Source organism: Morus notabilis, unplaced genomic scaffold (genome assembly GCF_000414095.1).
Source record: "Morus notabilis unplaced genomic scaffold, ASM41409v2 Scaffold1012, whole genome shotgun sequence".
Classification (NCBI taxonomy): Eukaryota; Viridiplantae; Streptophyta; class Magnoliopsida; order Rosales; family Moraceae; genus Morus; species Morus notabilis.
Genome location: NW_010361635.1, coordinates 29,531 through 35,970, shown reverse-complemented (window position 1 = coordinate 35,970; position 6,440 = coordinate 29,531). Strand labels below are relative to the sequence as shown.

The 6,440-nt window shown below is 32.5% G+C and overlaps 1 non-coding gene across 1 annotated transcript; it reads left to right on the top strand.

Annotated features, from left to right (window-relative positions):
• The first annotated feature begins 527 nt into the window (after positions 1-527).
• On the top strand, positions 528-612 carry TRNAM-CAU. The gene is given in 2 exon segments: positions 528-565; positions 577-612. It is a non-coding gene; the product is annotated as a tRNA-Met (tRNA).
• Positions 613-6,440: the final 5,828 nt, after the last annotated feature.

Here is a 6,440-nt window from a genome sequence, read left to right as displayed (position 1 = left end):
CTTTATTTGCTTTTAAATATGTTTTACGTTTGAAAAAAAACAATTGCTAAAATGATTATTCTCAAATTTGCCCATAGGTAAACATCCTTTTCTTTTTCATATGTATATTCTAATTAGTTTTTTATTAGATTTTATATTCTATAAAATATGGTTTTATTTTCACAATATAATATAAAAATATTCTCGATCAAACTTAAAATAAGTTAACGTAATTATCATTTAAGTACTTTTAACTTGAATTACCTAAAAATATAATTGTTTTCATTTTTTATTTTTATTTATTAGTTAAAAATTTGATAAAAACTCTTAGATCATACTAACGCACTTATAATTGAGTTACGATTTTCTTTTATAAATATATCATATATTAAATTGATGAAAATGAGATCATATTATCTTTAAAATAAATCAATCTAAAGTAATTAATACTAAATTGTAAACAAAACTTTACCATATATTAAAATAAAAATTTTTTATAACGTGGAATATATAATTTATACAAACTCCATAATATACAACAGCAACTTGGGGTGGTGGCGCAGTTGGCTAGCGCGTAGGTCTCATAGCGTCTGAGTGATCCTGAGGTCGAGAGTTCGAGCCTCTCTCACCCCAAAATAAATTTTAACTACTATTTTTTAAAAATCTTTTTTTACCACTTCCTCATCTGATTTGGAACACTTGAATAGAATAGCTTGCAAACGTGTTTGGTTCCATTTTGGATACTGCCAGACCCAGTACTTATCCGGTGCATTAGAATACGAAGAAACTATGAAATCCACCAATTGAAAATTTGTGATCAACATCTAATGATACGTACCAAATAAAAATCAATGCGCATCCGTTCATTTCACCGATTTAAATTTAAAATTCGAGTTTTGTTACAGTAAAAAAATTTTAAAAACAATCACATCTAACTTTTTTATTACAGTAAAAAGCTCTCACATAAAATCACATCTTAATTCAAATTAAAAATTCAAATCAACAAAGTAAACGGGAGAATATATATTTAGAGCGTACACCTCTGACTTAGGAAAGAGTTCATTTATGCATCACTATACAGAACTCAGTACAGCACTCTGTGTTCTTAAAGGAAAGAAAAAAATAAATAAATAAAATTGCAACAAAAAGGGAGCAATTATTTATGCTTCAGCAACCACTTGGGCCTTGTTTTGAAGTTCTCTGAATGCAGGTACACGTGATATGCACATGCAAAGTCCTTCAAGCTTAAAGCCCAATATATTGCAGTGTCCTTACTTGCCCGTTATTGGAAGCAACAACATCTATTCATGAAAAAGAAGGTTATCAAAGTAATAAAAATAGTGGTCCTTCACTACCTATTTCATATCGAATCCGTTTCTTCAGCTCCTCGTTGTTTAAATATTTAATGCTAAAATACTGTCGGTGCAATACTCAGTGCGATTCAAGTTGAAGTCAAATTTTAATGTTCATTAGCTTTCTAAGTATTACAAGGTTCCTTTTAGAATTACCTGATAATACATACAAGAAGGTCATAATTAGTTCACATGGAGTACTTGGGGATAGGGCAAGAGTAAATCATAAATAGTAGTTCTTGTGAAATTGTTCAAATCAACTCACATATTATATATATATATATATATATAGAGAGAGAGAGAGAGAGAGAGAGAGAGAGAATGGTTCAAAGCAGCATTCACTGTAAGCACCTTAATATAAGGCTAGTAGGATTAGTACAAAAAAAAAAAGAAAAAAAAGAACAACCTTTAGATGAAGAATATCAATGATATTACATGTCTTGGGAAACTAGCAGATAATTACGAGAGATGGCAAAAATGGACCCATGACCGAAATCGGAATATACAGGCAATAAGGCAAACAAAGGTCAGTGGGGTAGATAAGGAGTTATGAAAGCATATTTCCAAATGAAATTCTTGGCTTTGAAATATGTGGATTAAATTTCATCAGATCTGTTTGCAGTGCTCTGATTCTTTATATGATTTGAAATTTTGAATAGCTAGTTAGGGCTAGGGGTGGGTGTGTGTGTGTGTGTGTGTGTGTGTGTATATATATATATATATATTCATTTGCTGCGTGACTGCTGCTATTGTTAAATCATGTCTAACAAAACTTGGTCCACTACATATGAATCCTTTTAGTATATTAGTAGAACAATAATTTTTTGTCTTGTCGTAATACTATTATATTGGCTCCTCATCAACCAAAAAAAAAAAGGCGAAGTAATGGTGTAAAATTATCTTTAATTTGCATATCTAAAAAAAATAAAAATACATAAAAAAAAAAAATCACCATAGTAATTTCTGCAGATAAAACTTGGTAAAAGGAATGTTTGGTAAGTTTATACGTGGTCCAGCGAGTTCATCATTAAGGCGTGGAATTTGATAGATGGATCGAATGCATGTATGTATGTCAACAAAGTACTAGACATTAGACAAAGCCGAAACTGAACTGGTACTTAAAAAAGCAATGTGGTTCCCATGCCAAAATTCATGAATGCACATTGAATGGTTTTCCCAGTACTCTTCCGTCGTGACCAATATTTGGTATATGGAGATTGGAGATCAATATACAGACAATAATATTACTGCCATCCCATGCACTTCATCTGATCCTCATATCATGCTCTTTGCAATTGCTTGGCGTGGATTTTAAGGTAACAGACGTAGTCATTTATCCAATATTAAATTAAAATCATGGCACGGAAAAGGAGCCCTAAAGCCAGTCTTGGTGCAAAATCCTTAAATTGATCATTTTGGTTATCCTTAATTTAGGGCGACTTTTAATCTCCACTTTGTAATAAGGTACATATTCCTTTTTTTAAGATTGATATTTTAAGATGAAATTTCAGACCTTTGAGATTACAAGCAGTAAGATTAGTTAGACGTACTGAAACCTAAATTTTGTCATGTATAGTTAAGCGAATTTAACAAAGATTGCCAGGTAGGCACGGGATTTAGTAAACACAACATTTGACGAAATAGTAAGAACTTCCAATTAATTTCTATCTCGGGATCTGGCTAAACAGCTAATTGAGATTGATCGATTCATGAAACTGTATAGTTGTGCTGATATATATATTCTGGTATGATTATAGAGCAATCAGGATCATTTTTTTTTTATTTTTAATTCCATTTCCTGCAGCGAGAGAGATTGCACATAGTAGATTTACTTATGAGGCGTGTTGATGATGTGGAGAGGTCACATGCATGATCAAATTCAAGCGTGAAGATGACTGCCTTCTGATAAGTCACCAAAGATGGAAAGAAATTAAAATGCTCTCATTTAATTAAACACATCACATGCTTTGCTGGGTCCCCTTACACCGACATGCTTGTTTTCTGTTTTAAACCGATTATTTATTTTTCTTTTGAAGGCCAGTCTTTTAACTGTTTCATTATAATAATATACATATTTTATTTTAATGCTCGTTATTATATATTACGCTGATAATTAAAATAATGCTATATTAACTGCTGCCTATTATAACATTTAACTTATATACAACTCTTTTTTTTTTTTTTCCTTAGAATTAACCTACAACTAGCTAATTGTCATCTGCCTAATAGTGCCCATTTTTTACCAACGAACTTACTTTAATATATCAGTTGATTGATGGTCCTATTAATTATAAGGGCATGTTTAGTCTTGTCAAAATTCATGGTAATTCTACCATTAGAATGAAAGTGTCATGTGGGTTTGAATGACTTATTATATGAATATTCCTTGTTATGGGTTTTTTTTTTTTATTTTATTAAATCATGAAATTAATTTAGAAAAACAACGCTTTGAGTTGCGCTATATCTACAATATTGTTGCGTTAAATTTGTAGCGCGCTCCAAAATGGAGTTGGAATTTGGAGCAAGATTGGATCAAATTCCCTGAATTTTTTTGGTGTTTGACTCTATTTGGGAGTCCGATTGGAACTCTAAGCTATTTAATTTTTTCTTTAAAAAAAAAAAAGAAAAAGTTTCTGAGCTTTTTTTTTTTTTTCCTACTATACACTCATTACAAAGAAAATGAAATTGATAATGAAGACCACCCTCGTCCCTCTGTTTATAAAACACGTCACATGTTTATCATGTCATTTATGGTAGTTGATGATAATAATACATCTTCTGCTTTGCCTTCTGAAGTTAATGAAGAGCCTCGTTAAAACACATCACATGTTATTGTTGATTAATACTTTTCATATTGGTGTGACACCTTTGTTATTTAATCGATTAAGAGAGGAATTGATGCTTATAATTCAAATTTCATGGGAACGCTTGGACATTTTATAATTGAAAAATGTTTTGGAGTACTACTGTTGTTAAACACTATGACTAATAGAAAGTGAGTAATATTTGTACTCTTATACTGTAAAAGTACACATACTAATAAGTGGTATTTCGCACTGGAGTGTAATAATATTGTTCTTTAATTATATGGGGTGCCTAAATAATTTTTGGTGCTTATTGGAAATAGTGAGAGGAGATATTTTGGATTGAAAATTTTAATGGTGGAAATTAGTCCAATTGATAGCGAGTGATGTTATGTATTCTCATTGCACCATATTTGTAAAGGATTGTATTTTGTTTTTGTGGGGAATAAAAGCACTGTAGATTCCCATCTGAATCGAACTTATCTGCTTGACATTGCTTAAAACTGAAACATCTTTCATATCATAAATATGTTGATCCACATCTAGTTGCCTCTTTGATTAGTGTAGCTAGGCCATGGCTCTTCAAAGTAAACGGCTTCTAAAACTACTCACGTCCCTCTCTCTTTCAATCACTGCAACCATGTCTTTGATGGGACTTATGTTACTAATTTGGAAATGCTACTGTTTTATTAAATTAGGTACTCTTATTCTATAGCTTTCTTTTGGAAAATAAACAACAAAACTTTTCTTATATTATTGTTAGGTATTCTTTGCCATGAGACCCCCAAAAAAAATCACTACAGGTAGAACTTTTACTTTTATCTATTAAAGTAATTTTTTAGCAGTTAAATTTGTAGCAGGAACAATTCTGTATAATGCGCTGTAAATTTTTAATACGGACATGTACAAATTTAATTGTTGAAAAATTAATTCAACGGTTAAAAGTGGAGATTCCACCGGTGGCTTTTTTTTTTTTTTACAGAATTTCACTGCAGAGGTTTAGACATCTTGTGTGCTGATTTTTTTTATTTAAAAAAAGGCAACCTCTAAGGTGAAACCCCTAAAAAAACCCACCGGTAAAATTCTCACTTTTAACTGTTGGATTAATTTTTTAATTGTCAAATCTATGCAGGTCCGTATTAAAAATTTACAGTGCTACATAAAATTATTCATACTGCAGATTTGACTGTTAAAAAATTAATTTAATAATTCAAAATGCAAATTCTATTAGTGAAAAATTTTCGGTAAAGGATGCCAAAAAAAAAAATACTAATTTTCCTCTTAGAGAGAGAGAGAGAGAGTACTTTATTTGTGTTCTTTTCGTCTACTATTTGATAATAATATTGAAATGCATACATGTGCATAGAGCTGAAAATTCGGGCCACCCGGCCCGGCCCGGCCCGGGCCCGGCAGCCCGAATTATCATTTCGGGCCGGGGCGGCCCGGCCCGATTTTTAATAGGGCCAGGCTAGCCCGGCCCTAAATAATTTTATATAAGCCCAGCCCGGCCCTAAGGCCCGAAGGGCCGAGTGCGGGCCGGGCTATTTTCGGGCCCGGCCGGGCCGGCCCGAATCGGCCCGGTCCGAGCATAATTTATAAAACTATTAAAAAATAAAACGAAATTTATAATAAATAGTGAATATTGTAAAATTTTAATGAAATAAGACTTTATTTATGTATTTATAACTGCCTCATTAAAAACCTTACCAAGAAAAACCCATTGGGATAAAACCTTGGTAAGGAAAAAAGAGTGCAGTATTATTTTTACAGTTACAATTTATATTAAGAAACAAAAATATCTAACTGCCTGCTACACTACTCCCCGCATCAGAAGCGTCATCGTCAATGTATAAATTTTGAAATTGATCCATTAAATCGTTGTTTTCGGCTGTGTGTTGCATTCGCAAAGAAGTATTTTCCCAATCTTTTAGACATATTAGCACCTCAACCATTTCTGGAGTCAACGAAGTCCTTCGTTCTTCAATTATCCTCCCAGCTGTGCTAAAGGCAGATTCTGAAGACACCGTTGATACTGGAATAGTCAAGATATCACGTGCTAATATTGAAAGTATTGGAAATCTTACACCTTGTAGCCTCCACCATGCCAAAATTTTGAAATTATCATCATTATCAGCACCATCTATCACCGAGAATTCTGTCTCAAGGTATCTATTGAGCTCCGTATATTGTGTCGTCGTTGGTGTTGATGGTGGTGGCATGACACTCGGAGTCGCAGTTGATGATGAACTAGAGCCACCACGATGAGAAGATATAAAATTCCAAAACTTCTTTTTTGAGCGGGCCG